This window comes from Pristiophorus japonicus, chromosome 3 (assembly GCF_044704955.1).
Source record: "Pristiophorus japonicus isolate sPriJap1 chromosome 3, sPriJap1.hap1, whole genome shotgun sequence".
Classification (NCBI taxonomy): domain Eukaryota; kingdom Metazoa; phylum Chordata; class Chondrichthyes; family Pristiophoridae; genus Pristiophorus; species Pristiophorus japonicus.
Window position 1 is genome coordinate 31,268,794 of NC_091979.1, and position 13,447 is coordinate 31,282,240.

The window sequence follows — 13,447 nt, forward strand, 5'->3', positions numbered from 1 at the left end:
TGGAGCCACGTATTTATCTTAGCTATCCTGCAATTCCTACTCTGACTAGCACGTGGCACTGGTAGCAATCCTGAGATTACTACCTTTGAGGTTCTACTTTTTAATTTAACTCCTAGCTCCCTAAATTCAGCTTGTAGGACCTCATCCCATTTTTTACCTATATCGTTGGTACCTTTATGCATCACGACAACTGGCTGTTCACCCTCTGCCTTCAAAATGTCCTGTAGCCGCTCCAAGTCTTCCTTGACCCTTGCACCAGGGAGGCAACATACCATCCTGGCGTCTCAGTTAGAATCCCCTACCACTATAGCTCTCCCACTCTTTTTCCTGCCCTCCTGTGTTGCAGAGCCACCTATGGTGCCATGAATTTGGCTGCTGCTGCCTTCCCCTGATGAGTCGTCTCCCCCATCAATACCCAAAGCGGTGTATCTGTTTTGGAGGGGAAATGACTGCAGGGGACCCCTTGCACTACCTTCCATCCATTGCTCTGCCTGATGATTACCCATTCCTTAGCTGCCTCAGTAACCTTTGCCTGTGGTGTGACCAACTCACTAAATATGCTATTCACGACATCCTTAGCATCGCGAATGCTCCAGAGTGAATCCATGCGCAGCTCCAATGCCGCAATGCGGTCTATCAGGTGCTGCAGCTCGATGCACTTCCTGCACATGTAGTCGCCATTTGACATTGTTGCCAAATTAAGTTAATCTGAGTGTTAAGTCATGGCAGGAGAGCCCAGACCCGTGTCATGCTCCTCCTGTGGCTATGTAGGAAGCCAGGGACGCTTCCAGTGTCCCTGACGACTGCATGTGCAGGAAGTGCATCCTGCTGCAGCACCTGGCAGACCGTATTGCGGCACTGGAGCTGCGCATGGATTCACTCTGGAGCATCCGCGATGCTGAGCATGTCGTGAATAGCATGTTTAGTGAGTTGATCAATGTGGCACCCCACTTATATGTAACATGTGAGAAACTATCAATAAGGTAACAGAGTTAGCGGGGTTGTACGGTCGATGGAAAAATAACTTGTTCAAAGTAAAGTTATTGATGAGGGATAAATCAATTAAATTCTCCCTCTATGGAGTTGTTTTAAGTAATGCAGAACTGTGTGGATTGTCACGTGGAGGGAGTAAGAGAAATGGGTAAAAATTTGCTGTTTATAATGAGTATTTGGATTCGATTAAAATCTGATTAACCTGTATACCGTGCTTGGAACAATGATACGTTTGAGTTGCTCAACCAAACCCGCAAGGATTTGTCACAAGTATTGCTTTTAAGTGCTTGTTTACATACTGCATACGTATTAAATCTGTGGCACTTGATATTCAATGTTAACGAACCCTATTGATTTGAGGAGTAAATTATAAGGAAAAGCAGGTTATGTCCTTGCACTTGTGTTTCTTGACATGATGAGTTCCTGACCAGAACTGTACTTTCTCAGGAGAAGACACAGCAGAGGCTCACCGTGAAGGCAAGGGCAAAGAAAAACGAAGGTCAAGTCAATTCCTATCCCTTTCATACACCTAATCATTAAAAGTTCCACCATTAGAAGCCCAGCAGCAGATATTTCCAAGCAATCTCAGCTCCTGATATATGAACTCTGAAAGCAACATTGTCAAAATGCTGGACATTACACAAAACATAAAGAAAGGAAGACTTGCATTTTACATAACACCTTTCACGAACTTAGGATGTCTCAAAGTGCTTTTGAAGTATAGTCGCTGTTGTAATGTAGGAAACGTGGCAGCCACTTTGCGCACAGTAAGCTCCCACAAATAGATCATGTGATAAATGCCAGATAATCTGTTTTAAAAAAAATATAAAGTGATGTTGGTTGAGATATAAATTTTGGCCAGAACTCCCCTGCTCATCTTTTGCATCCAGCTGAGAGAGTAGACGGGGCCTCGTTTTAACGTCTCATCCGAAAGACGTCCCTCCGACAGTGCAGCAGTCCCTCAGCACTGCACTGGAGTGTCAGCCTAGATTTTGTGCTCAAGTCTCTGGAGTGACTTGACCGGAGATGAGGGGGTTACCTTATGATGATAGATTGAGTAGACTGGGTCTTTACTCGTTGGTGTTCAGAAGGATGAGGGGTGATCTTATAGAAACATTTAAAATAATGAAAGGGATAGACAAGATAGAGGCAGAGAGGTTGTTTCCACTGGTAGGGGAGACTAGAACTAGGGGGCACAGCCTCAAAATACGGGGGAGTTGAGAAGGAATTTCTTCTCCCAGAGGGTTGTGAATCTGTGGAATTCTCTTCCCAAGGAAGCAGTTGAGGCTAGCTCATTGAATGTATTCAAGTCACAGATAGATAGATTTTTAACCAATAAGGGAATTAAGGGTTATGGGGAGCGGGCGGGTAAGTGGAGCTGAGTCCACGGCCAGATCAGCCATGATCTTGTTGAATGGCGGAGCAGACTCGAGGGGCTAGATAGCCTACTCCTGTTCCTAATTCTTATGTTCTTATGTTCTTATGAGTGGGACTTGAACCCACAACCTTCTGACTCAGAGATGAGAGTGCTACCCACTGAGCCACAGCTGACAAGAAGTAAAGGGTGGGTGGAAGAAAAATAATAAAATAACTTTATAAAGTACTGATATACTTAATTTTCAATTTTAGCATTAGTTTTGTGTGGAGCTAAAATCTGCCTGATTTCTTCCCATGCCCACACTGATACTTTGAATGACCCCATATTGAGTGACATTTAAATATGCCTGCCTAATAGCGGGAATATGAACCTCCACTACAATGTTTAATTTTTATGCTCTTACCAAGTACAATTTGCGTCAGTGCACAGAATATTGTACCACTGGGAAAATGCAAGATTTTTTTCTATTACTTTCTAAATTTACATCACATAATTACAGGTTTCAGAGGTCGGCAGAATCTGTACACAGAAAACGTAATAAATAATATGTTGCTTTCTTTCTTCACTCAACATATATGTCATTTTGGGGTATGCCTCTGTGAAGGGTATCAAAATGTTTTGCAATATTATAATTTGCCGTTGAATTCCCCACTTACTGTAAATTACTTGCATCAGTATTGCACACTCCTTAGGAGCTGAATTTTCGGGTCGTTTGCGACCCGGGGTTTTGGCACTCCGCGGCAAAACGTGGGACGGTCAGCTTGTTATCGTCGGGTCGCGATCCTCCGGTTAGGTTTTGCGGAGGCGCAAAGAAGTATCACCGGGGAGAGCTGCGCCAGGTGTACAACGGCTCTCCCTGTGACATCGCTGCGAGTTTCGTCTCGCACCCGACCTGTACGCCGTGAAATGCGCCCCACGATGACCGCCGGGGAAAACACAGCGCTGCCAGTGGCGGTGAGTTGGATAAACTGTAAAAAAGGTAGGTTCCAGTTTTTTTTGCAGCAATTGGTGTTGTAAGGGTGTTGGCAATGTTTTTTGAATTTTCTTGTGAATTTTCTTTTCCCTTCCCAACGCCTCGCACGGAGCGCTCCCGATCCCGCATTTTAAGTTCGCGAGGTTCCCGTTTTTTGCGCCACAAAAGTTGTACAACGCCTCCCTTTGCGCTGGACCCCGCAGTGCCCAGATGACAAAAAATGAATCCATTAATCGCTAACATTAATCGGGCGGTAAATTTTCCGCCCTGCCTCTGTTTTCGCCCCGAAAATGGCAAAGTAGAAATTCCAGCCCTTGGTGTGCCACACCAATGTCAAATGTCACACATAAAAACAACTTGCATTTATATAGCTCCTTTAATGTCGCAAAATGTTCCAAGGTGCTTCACAGTAGCGTTACCAAACAAAGTTTGACACCGAGCCACATAAAGAGATATTCGAACAGAACCTGGTCAAAGAGATCGGTTTTAAGAAATGTATTAAAGGAGGAGAGAGTGGTGGAGAGGTTTAGGGAGAGAATTCTACAGCTTAGAGCCTCGGCAGCTGAAGGCACATTGTTCGAGTGAAGGAAGTCAGGGATGCACAAGAGGCCAGAATTGAAGGAATGGAGAGTTTTCTGAGGGTTGTAGGGCTGGAGGAGATTACAGAGAGAAGAAGAATGCTTCTTCAGAACTCGGCAATCTGGTGCTGGAAGCAAGACCAACTGGAAGATTTTGTTTCAGCGCGGGTGTAGAGGCCGCTTTATAAAAGAAAATGTTATTTTTTAATAAGAATATAAGAACATACGAAATCGGAGCAGGAGTACACCATACCTCCCCTCAAGCCTGCTCCGCCATTCAATAAGATCATGGCTGAACAGCTACTTCAACTCCACTTTCCCGCCCGATCTCCAAATGCTTTGATTCCCCGTCGACTCTAAAATCTTTCTATCTCAGCCTTGAATATATTCAGAAACTCAGCATCCACAGCCCTCTGGGGTAGCGAATTTCAAAGATTCACAACCCTGTGAGTGAAGAAATTCTTTCTCGTCTCTGTCTTAAATGGCCTACCCCTTATCCTGAGACTGTGTCCCCTGGTTCTAGACACTCCAGTCGGGGTAAACAACCTCTCAGCATCTATCATAGAAACATAGAAACAGAGAATATAGGTGCAGGAGTAGGCCATTCGGCCCTTCTAGCCTGCACCGCCATTCAATGAGTTCATGGCTGAACATTCAACTTCAGTACCCCATTCCTGCTTTCTCGCCATACCCCTTGATCCCCCTAGTAGTAAGGACCTCATCTAACTCCTTTTTGAATATATTTAGTGAATTGGCCTCAACTACTTTCTGTGGTAGAGAATTCCACAGGTTCACCACTCTCTGGGTGAAGAAGTTCCTCCGCATCTCGGTCCTAAATGGCTTACCCCTTATCCTTAGACTGTGACCTCTGGTTCTGGACTTCCCCAACATTGGGAACATTCTTCCTGCATCTAACCTGTCTAACCCCGTCAGAATTTTAAATGTTTCTATGAGGTCCCCTCTCATTCTTCTGAACTCCAGTGAATACAAGCCCAGTTGATCCAGTCTTTCTTGATAGGTCAGTCCCGCCATCCCGGGAATCAGTCTGGTGAACCTTCGCTGCACTCCCTCAATAGCAAGAATGTCCTTCCTCAGGTTAGGAGACCAAAACTGTACACAATACTCCAGGTGTGGCCTCACCAATGCCCTGTACAACTGTAGCAACACCTCCCTGCCCCTGTACTCAAATCCCCTTGCTATGAAGGCCAACATGCCATTTGCTTTCTTAACCGCCTGCTGCACCTGCATGCCAACCTTCAATGACTGATGTACCATGACACCCAGGTCGCTTTGCACCTCCCCTTTTCCTAATCTGTCACCATTCAGATAATAGTCTGTCTCTCTGTTTTTACCACCAAAGTGGATAACCTCACATTTATCCACATTATACTTCATCTGCCATGCATTTGCCCACTCACCTAACCTATCCAAGTCGCTCTGCAGCCTCACAGCATCCTCCTCGCAGCTCACACTGCCACCCAACTTAGTGTCATCCGCAAATTTGGAGATACTACATTTAATCCCCTCATCTAAATCATTAATGTACAGTGTAAACAGCTGGGGCCCCAGCACAGAACCTTGCGGTACCCCACTAGTCACTGCCTGCCATTCTGAAAAGTACCCATTTACTCCTACTCTTTGCTTCCTGTCTGACAACCAGTTCTCAATCCATGTCAGTACACTACCCCCAATCCCATGTGCTCTAACTTTGCACATCAATCTCTTGTGTGGGACCTTGTCGAACGCCTTCTGAAAGTCCAAATATACCACATCAACTGGTTCTCCCTTATCCACTCTACTGGAAACATCCTCAAAAAATTCCAGAAGATTTGTCAAGCATGATTTCCCTTTCACAAATCCATGCTGACTTGGACCTATCATGTCACCTCTTTCCAAATGCACTGCTATGACATCCTTAATAATTGATTCCATCATTTTACCCACTACCGATGTCAGGCTGACCGGTCTATAATTCCCTGTTTTCTCTCTCCCTCCTTTTTTAAAAAGTGAGGTTACATTGGCTACCCTCCACTCCATAGGAACTGATCCAGAGTCAATGGAATGTTGGAAAATGACTGTCAACGCATCCACTATTTCCAAGGCCACCTCCTTAAGTACTCTGGGATGCAGTCCATCAGGCCCTGGGGATTTATCGGCCTTCAATCCCATCAATTTCCCCAACACAATTTCCCGGCTAATAAGGATTTCCCTCAGTTCCTCCTCCTTACTAGACCCCCCGACCCCTTTTATAACCGGAAGGTTGTTCGTGTCCTCCTTCGTGAATACTGAACCAAAGTACTTGTTCAATTGGTCCGCCATTTCTTTGTTCCCCGTTATGACTTCCCCTGATTCTGACTGCAGCGGACCTACATTTGTCTTTACTAACCTTTTTCTCTTTACATATCTATGGAAACTTTTGCAATCCGTCTTAATGTTCCCTGCAAGCTTCTTCTCATACTCCATTTTCCCTGCCCTAATCAAACCCTTTGTCCTCCTCTGCTGAGTTCTAAATTTCTCCCAGTCCCCAGGTTCGCTGCTATTTCTGGCCAATTTGTATGCCACTTCCTTGGCTTTAATACTATCCCTGATTTCCCTTGATAGCCACGGTTGAGCCACCTTCCCTTTTTTATTTTTATGCCAGACAGGAATGTACAATTGTTGTAGTTCATCCATGCAGTCTCTAAATGTCTGCCATTGCCCATCCACAGTCAACCCCTTAAGTATCACTCGCCAATCCATCCCAGCCAATTCACGCCTCATACCTTCAAAGTTAGCCTTCTTTAAGTTCTGGACCATGGTCTCTGAATTAACTGTTTCATTCTCCATCCCAATGCAGAATTCGACCATATTATGGTCACTCTTCCCCAAGGGGCCTCGCACAACGAGATTGCTAATTAATCCTCTCTCATTACATAACACCCAGTCTAAGATGGCCTCCCCCCTAGTTGGTTCCTCGACATATTGGTCTAAAAAACCATCCCTTATGCACTCCAGAAAATCCTCCTCCACCGTATTGCTTCCAGTTTGGTTAGCCCAATCTATGTGCATATTAAAGTCACCCATTATAACTGCTGCACCTTTATTGCACGCACCCCTAATTTCATGTTTGATGCCCTCCCCAACATCACTACTACTGTTTGGAGGTCTGTACACAACTACCACTAACGTTTTTTGCCCTTTGGTGTTCTGCAGCTCTACCCATATAGATTCCACATCATCCAAGCTAATGTCCTTCCTAACTATTGCCTTAATCTCCTCCTTAACCAGCAATGCTACCCCACCTCCTTTTCCTTTTATTCTATCCTTCCTGAATGTTGAATACCCCTGTATGTTGAGTTCCCAGCCCTGATCATCCTGGAGCCACGTCTCCGTAATCCCAATCACATCATATTTGATAACATCTATTTGCACAGTTAATTCATCCACCTTATTGCGGATACTCCTTGCATTAAGACACAAAGCCTTTAGGCTTGTTTTTTTAACACCCTCTGTCCTTTTAGAATTTTGCTGTACAATGGCCCTTTTTGTTCTTTGCCTTGGGTTTCTCTGCCCTCCACTTTTCCTCATCTCCTTTCTGTCTTTTGTTTTTGCCTCCTATCCTGTCAATCCCAATAATAAGTTTAAAAGAAAACAGTCAAATGCTCATCGTGCAGTCTAATAATTGAAATTGGGACGGCCAGCTCGTCTCAGTCATTTCAATAACACCTTCCCACTTTCACAGTTATCACAACTGCCGTCTAGATTCGGGCCGCATATTTGAAACTACTTTGCATTCCCAGTAATGGCCATGAAAGTGTCACCAACCGAAGAGTAAAGATTCACATTTAAATCACTTACGTCTCATTCTAGTGCTAAACAGAGGGGAAAAAATGTGATTAAGCACTAGGCTCCCATTAAACCGGTCCTCTAAAAGTCACAGTGCAATGTTTTCAGTACGTTTATGACCTCCTTGAACAACTTACTCTCGGCAGTGATATTAACATAAAGATCAATATATAAATACCATGAAAATTCATAGAATCATAGACAATCGGAAAGAGGCGCGGAGTGCCGCAGCAGCTCAGAGTGCAATGGTAAGAGTTTGGTAAGTGGGAGAACTTTAAGGGTTAATCCTTTTTAAACCATTTCAAGGTTGATGTAAATTACTAGTAACAATTTCTAGTAGCTTCTAAAGGTAAAATAAGATTACAAGTTTAAGTAAAACTGAAATATTAAACAGATAGGATTCTTGTAGGTTTCAGCAGAGACAAACAAGCAAGGCAGCTTAGTTAATTGGCCAGCTAGTAAAAACTGGTTCCATAAACAAGCCAGTGGTGAGTCAGCTATAAACAGTATAAAAAGAGAGGGCTTTGTGCAGACCTGCACGGAGTGCAGCAGCAGCTCAGAGTACAAAGGTAAGAGTTTGGTAAGTGGGAGAACTTGGGCAAGTGGGAGCGGAAAGTGTTGCTTTATCTTGTTTTCCCCACCAGTGCTGACTCCCCGACCTGGGAGGAAAAGAAAACAAAGTGTGATGTCACAGCCAAGAGGGTAAGTGATTGGCTGGTTGATTGGTGAGTAGTTTTTCTTTTTTCCTTATCTTGTCAGTAAGAAACATTTGGCATTGTTGCCAAATTAGATTGTTTTAAGGGTTAAGTCATGGCAGGAGAGCCCAGACCCATGTCATACTTGTCTGTGCCAAGTGGGAAATCAGGGACGCTTCCAGTGTTCCTGAAGACTATGTGTGCAGGGAGTGTATCCAGCTGCAGCTCCTATTAGACCGCATGACGGCACTGGCGCTGCGGATGGATTCACTCTGGAGCATCCGCGATGCTGAGGATGTCGTGGATAGCATGTTCTGTGAGTTGTTCACACCACAGGTAAAGGTTACAAAGGCAGATAGGGAACGGGTGACCATCAGGCAGAAGAGGAGTAGGAAGGCAGTGCAGGAGTCCCCTGTAGTCATCTCCCTCAAAAACAGATATACCGCTTTGCATATTGTTGGGGGAGATGGCTCACCAGGGGAAGGCAGCAGCTGCCAAGTTCAAGGCATCGTGGGTGGCTCTGCTGCACAGGAGGGGAGGAAAAAGTGTGGGACAGCTATAGTGGTAGGGGATTCTATTGTAAGGGGGATAGTTAAGCGTTTCTGCAGTCGCAACCGAGACTCCAAGTGGTATGTTGCCTCCCTGGTGCAAGGGTCAAGGATGTCTCGGAGCAGCTGCAAGTCATTCTGGAGGGGGAGGGTGAACAGCCAGTTGTCATGGTGCATAGAGGTACCAACGATATAGGTAAAAAGTGGGATGAGGTCCTCCAAGCTGGATTTAGGGAGCTATGAGGTAAATTAAAAAGTAGGACCTCAAAGCTGGTAATGTCAGGATTGCTACCAGTGCCACGTGCTATTCAGAGTAGAAAAAGCAGGAAAGCTAAGAGGAATACGCGACTTGAGGAGTGGTGCAAGAGGGAGGGATTCAAATTCCTGGGACATTGGAACCGGTTCTGGGGGAGGTGGGACCAGTACAAACCGGACGGTCTGCAACTGGTCAGGACTGGAACCAATGTCCTTGGGGAAGTATTTGCTAGTGCTGTTGGGGAGGGGTTAAATTAATATGGCAGGGGGATGGGAACCTATGCAGGGAGACAGAGGGAAATAAAATGGGGGCAGAAGCAAAAGATAGAAAAGAGAATAGTAAAAATGGAGGACAGAGAAACCCAAGGCAAAGATCAAAAAGGGCCACATTACAGCAAAATTCTAAAGGGACAAAGAGTGTTAAAAAGGCAAGCCTGAAGGCTCTGTGCCTCAATGCGAGGAGTATTCGTAATAAGGTGGATGAATTAACTGCGCAGGCAGCTATTAACGATTGTGAAATAATTGAGATTACGGAGATATGGCTCCTGGGTGACCAAGGCTGGGAACTCAACATCCAGGGGTATTCAACATTCAGGAAGGAAAGACAGAAAGGAAAAGGAGGTGGGGTAGCGTTGCTGATTAAAGAGGAAATGAACACAATAGCAAGAAAGGACATCAGCTTGGATGATGTGGAATCTGTATGGGTAGAGCTGTGGAATATCAAATGGCAGAAAACGCTAGTGGGAGTTGTGTACAGACCACCAAACAGTAGTAGTGAGGTTGGGGATGGCATCAAACAAGAAATTAGGGCTGCGTGCAATAAAGGTACAGCAGTTATCATGGGCGACTTTAATCTACATATAGACTGGGCTAACCAAGCTTGTAGCAATGTGGTGGAGGAGGATTTCCTGTAGTGTATTAGGGATGGTTTTCTGGACCATTATGTCGAGGAACCAACTTGAGAGCTGTCCATCCTAGACCAGGCGTTGTGTAATGAGAGAGAACTAATTAGTAATCCTGTTGTGCGAGGCCCCCTTGGGGAAGAGTGAACATAATATTGTAGAATTCTTTATTAAGATGGAGAGTGACAGTGTTAATTCAGAGACTAACTTTGATGGTATGAGACGTGAATTCGCTAGGATTGACTGGTAAATGATATTTAAAGGGTTGACAATGGATAGGCAATGGCAGACGTTTATAGATTACATGGATGAACTTCAACAATTGTACATCACTGTCTGGAGTAAAAATAAAAAGGGGAAGGTAGCTCAACCGTGGCAAACAAAGGAAATTAGGATAGTGTTAAATCCAAGGAAGAGGCATAAGATTGGTCAGAAAAAGCAGCAAACCTGAGGACTGGGAGATATTTAGAATTCAGCAGAGGAGGACAAAGGGTCTAAATAGGAGGGGGAAAATAGAGTATGAGAGAAAGCTTGCAGAGAACATAAAAACTGACTGCAAAAGCTTCTATAGATATGTGAAGAGAAAAAGATTAGTGAAGACCAACGTAGGTACTTTGCAGTCAGAATCCGGTGAATTTATAATGGGGAACAAAGAAATGGCAGACCAATTGAACAAATACTTTGGATCAGTCTTCACTAAGGAAGACACAAATAACCTTCCAGAAATACTAGAGGTTCGAGGGTCTAGCAAAAAGGAGGAACTGAAGGAAATCCTTATTAGTCAGGAAATTGTGTTCTGGAAATTGATGGGATTGAAGGCCGATAAATTCCCAGGACCTGATAGGCTGCATCCCAGAGTATTTAAGGAAATGGCCCTAGAAATAGTGGATGCATTGGTGATCATTTTCCAACATTCTATTGAATCTGGATCAGTTCCTATGGATTGGAGGGTAGCTAATGTAACACCACTTTTTAAAAAAGGAGAGAGAGAGAAATCAGGGAATTATAGACCGGTCAGTCTGACATCGGTAGTGGGAAAATGTTGGAATCAATTACATTGTAATAGCAGCGCATTTGGAAAGTAGTGACGGGATCAGTCCAAGTCAGCATGGATCTATGACAAATCTTCGAGAATTTTTTGAGGATGTAACTAGTAGGGTGAACAAGGGAGAACCAGTGAATGTGGTGTATTTGGACTTTCAAAAGGCTTTTGACAAGGTCCCACACAAGAGATCAGTGTGCAAAATTAAAATTCATGATATTGGGGGTAATGTATTGATGTGGATAGAGAACTAGTTGGCAGACTGAAAGCAGAGAGTCGGAATAAACGGGTCCTTTTAAGAATGGCAGACAGTAACCAGTGGGGTGCCGCAGGGTTCAGTGCTGGGACCCCAGCTGTTTACAATATACATCAATGATTTAGATGAAGGAATTGAGTGTAATTCAAGTTTGCAGATGACACTAAGCTGGGTGGCGGTGTGAGCTGTGAGGAGGATGCTAAGAGGCTGCAGGGTGACTTGGACAGGTTACGTGATTGGGCAAATGCATGGCAGATGCAGTATAATGTGGATAAATGTGAGGTTATCCACTTTGGGGGCAAAAACAGGAAGACAGAATATTATCTGAAAGGGGAGGTGCAACGAGAACTTGGTGTCATGGTACATCAGTCATTGAAGTTTGGCATGCAGGTACAGCAGGCGGTGAAGAAGGCAAATGGCATGTTGGCCTTCATAGCTAGAGGATTTGAGTAAACGAGCAGGGAAGTCTTACTGCAGTTGTACAGAGCCTTGGTGAGGCCACACCTGGAATATTGTGTTCAGTTTTGGTTTCCTAATCTGAGGAAGGGCATTCTTGTTATTGAGGGATTACAGCGAAGGTTCACCAGATTGATTCCCGGGATGGCAGGACTGACATATGAGGAGAGACTGGATCAACTGGGCTTGTATCCACTGGAGTTTAGAAGAATGAGAGGGGATCTCATGGAAACATATAAAATTCTGACGGTATTGGACAGGTTAGAAGCAGGAAGAACGTTTGTGTCGCTAGGGAGTTTCAGAACCAGGGGTCACAGTCTAAGAATAAGGGGTAAGCCATTTAGGACCGAGATTAGGAGAAACTTCATCACTCAGAGAGTGGTTAACCTGTGGTATTTTCTACCGCAGAAAGTTGTTGAGGCCAGTTCGTTAGATATATTCAAAAGGGAGTTAGGTATGGCTAAAGGGATCATGGGGTATGGAGAGAAATCAGGAAAGGGGTACTGAAGTTGAATGATCAGCCGTGATCTTGTTGAATGGCGGTGCAGGCTCGAAGGGCTGAATGGCCTGCTCCTGCACCTAATTTCTATCTTTCTATTTCGGCCCATCGTGTCTGTGCCGGCCGACCAAGAGCTATCCAGCCTAATCACACTTTGCAGCTCTTGGTCCATAGCCCTGTAGGTTACGGTACTTTAAGTGCACATCCAAGTATTTTTAAAATGTGGTAAGGGTTCCTGCCTCTACCACCTTTCAGGCAGTGAGTTCCAGACACCCACCACCCTCTGGGTAGAGAATTTTCCCTTCATATCTCCTCTATACCTCCTCACAATTACTTTAAATCAATGCCCTCTGATTGTTGACCCCTCTACCAAGGGAAGCAGGTCCTTCCTATCCACTCTATCCAGGCCCCTCATAATTTCATACACCTCAATCAGGTCTCCTCTCAACCTGGAGGACTCATTTCTAGGGAGTGGTCGTCAAATCAACCCCATCCCCAGGAACTGTCATACCTGGTTGCCATGGTAAGAGCATCACATCTTGACGACGTCAAAAGCTCATATTTCAACAAAAATATCCTCTTCAATCAACCCAAGGATATATCAGCATGTTCTTGCCAACTAGATGGTTTTTCATTGTAGTTGGAATGACTGCAGCACAAGCACTCCTTGGAAAAAGGACACTGGAGGGCTCATTTAAGAGACAGCTAGATTCCATTACAGAAAGATGGTAGGGTTGGTATTCTGTAAGGGTGAGATTAAATGGCCTAAAGCGCTTCTTCAGCCAGAACTATCTTATGAAGTTTCAACTGTTTTTTCACATTTACTACCATATATTGTGAGAGTTTACGGCCACTTGAGATGCTCGGACACACAGCTCTCATTTAACAATTCAGAAGCTCTGTAAAATCCTCACACCTCTAACTTGCTATATATTTTGGATGGGGAAAAGTCACAAGGAGTTATGTATTGGAGAGCTGTAAGTAGCTTCAGGGCATTACAAATTAAAAACAAAATTCTGCAAGGTGCATGTGGGAATGATATAAATT

The 13,447-nt window shown here is 44.5% G+C and overlaps 1 protein-coding gene across 1 annotated transcript in view; it reads right to left on the reverse strand.

The window, feature by feature from the left end:
• Positions 1 to 13,447, reverse strand: part of LOC139253715 (contactin-associated protein-like 5) — a 1,602,302-nt gene that overhangs the window by 1,016,013 nt on the left and 572,842 nt on the right. The window lies entirely within an intron of this gene.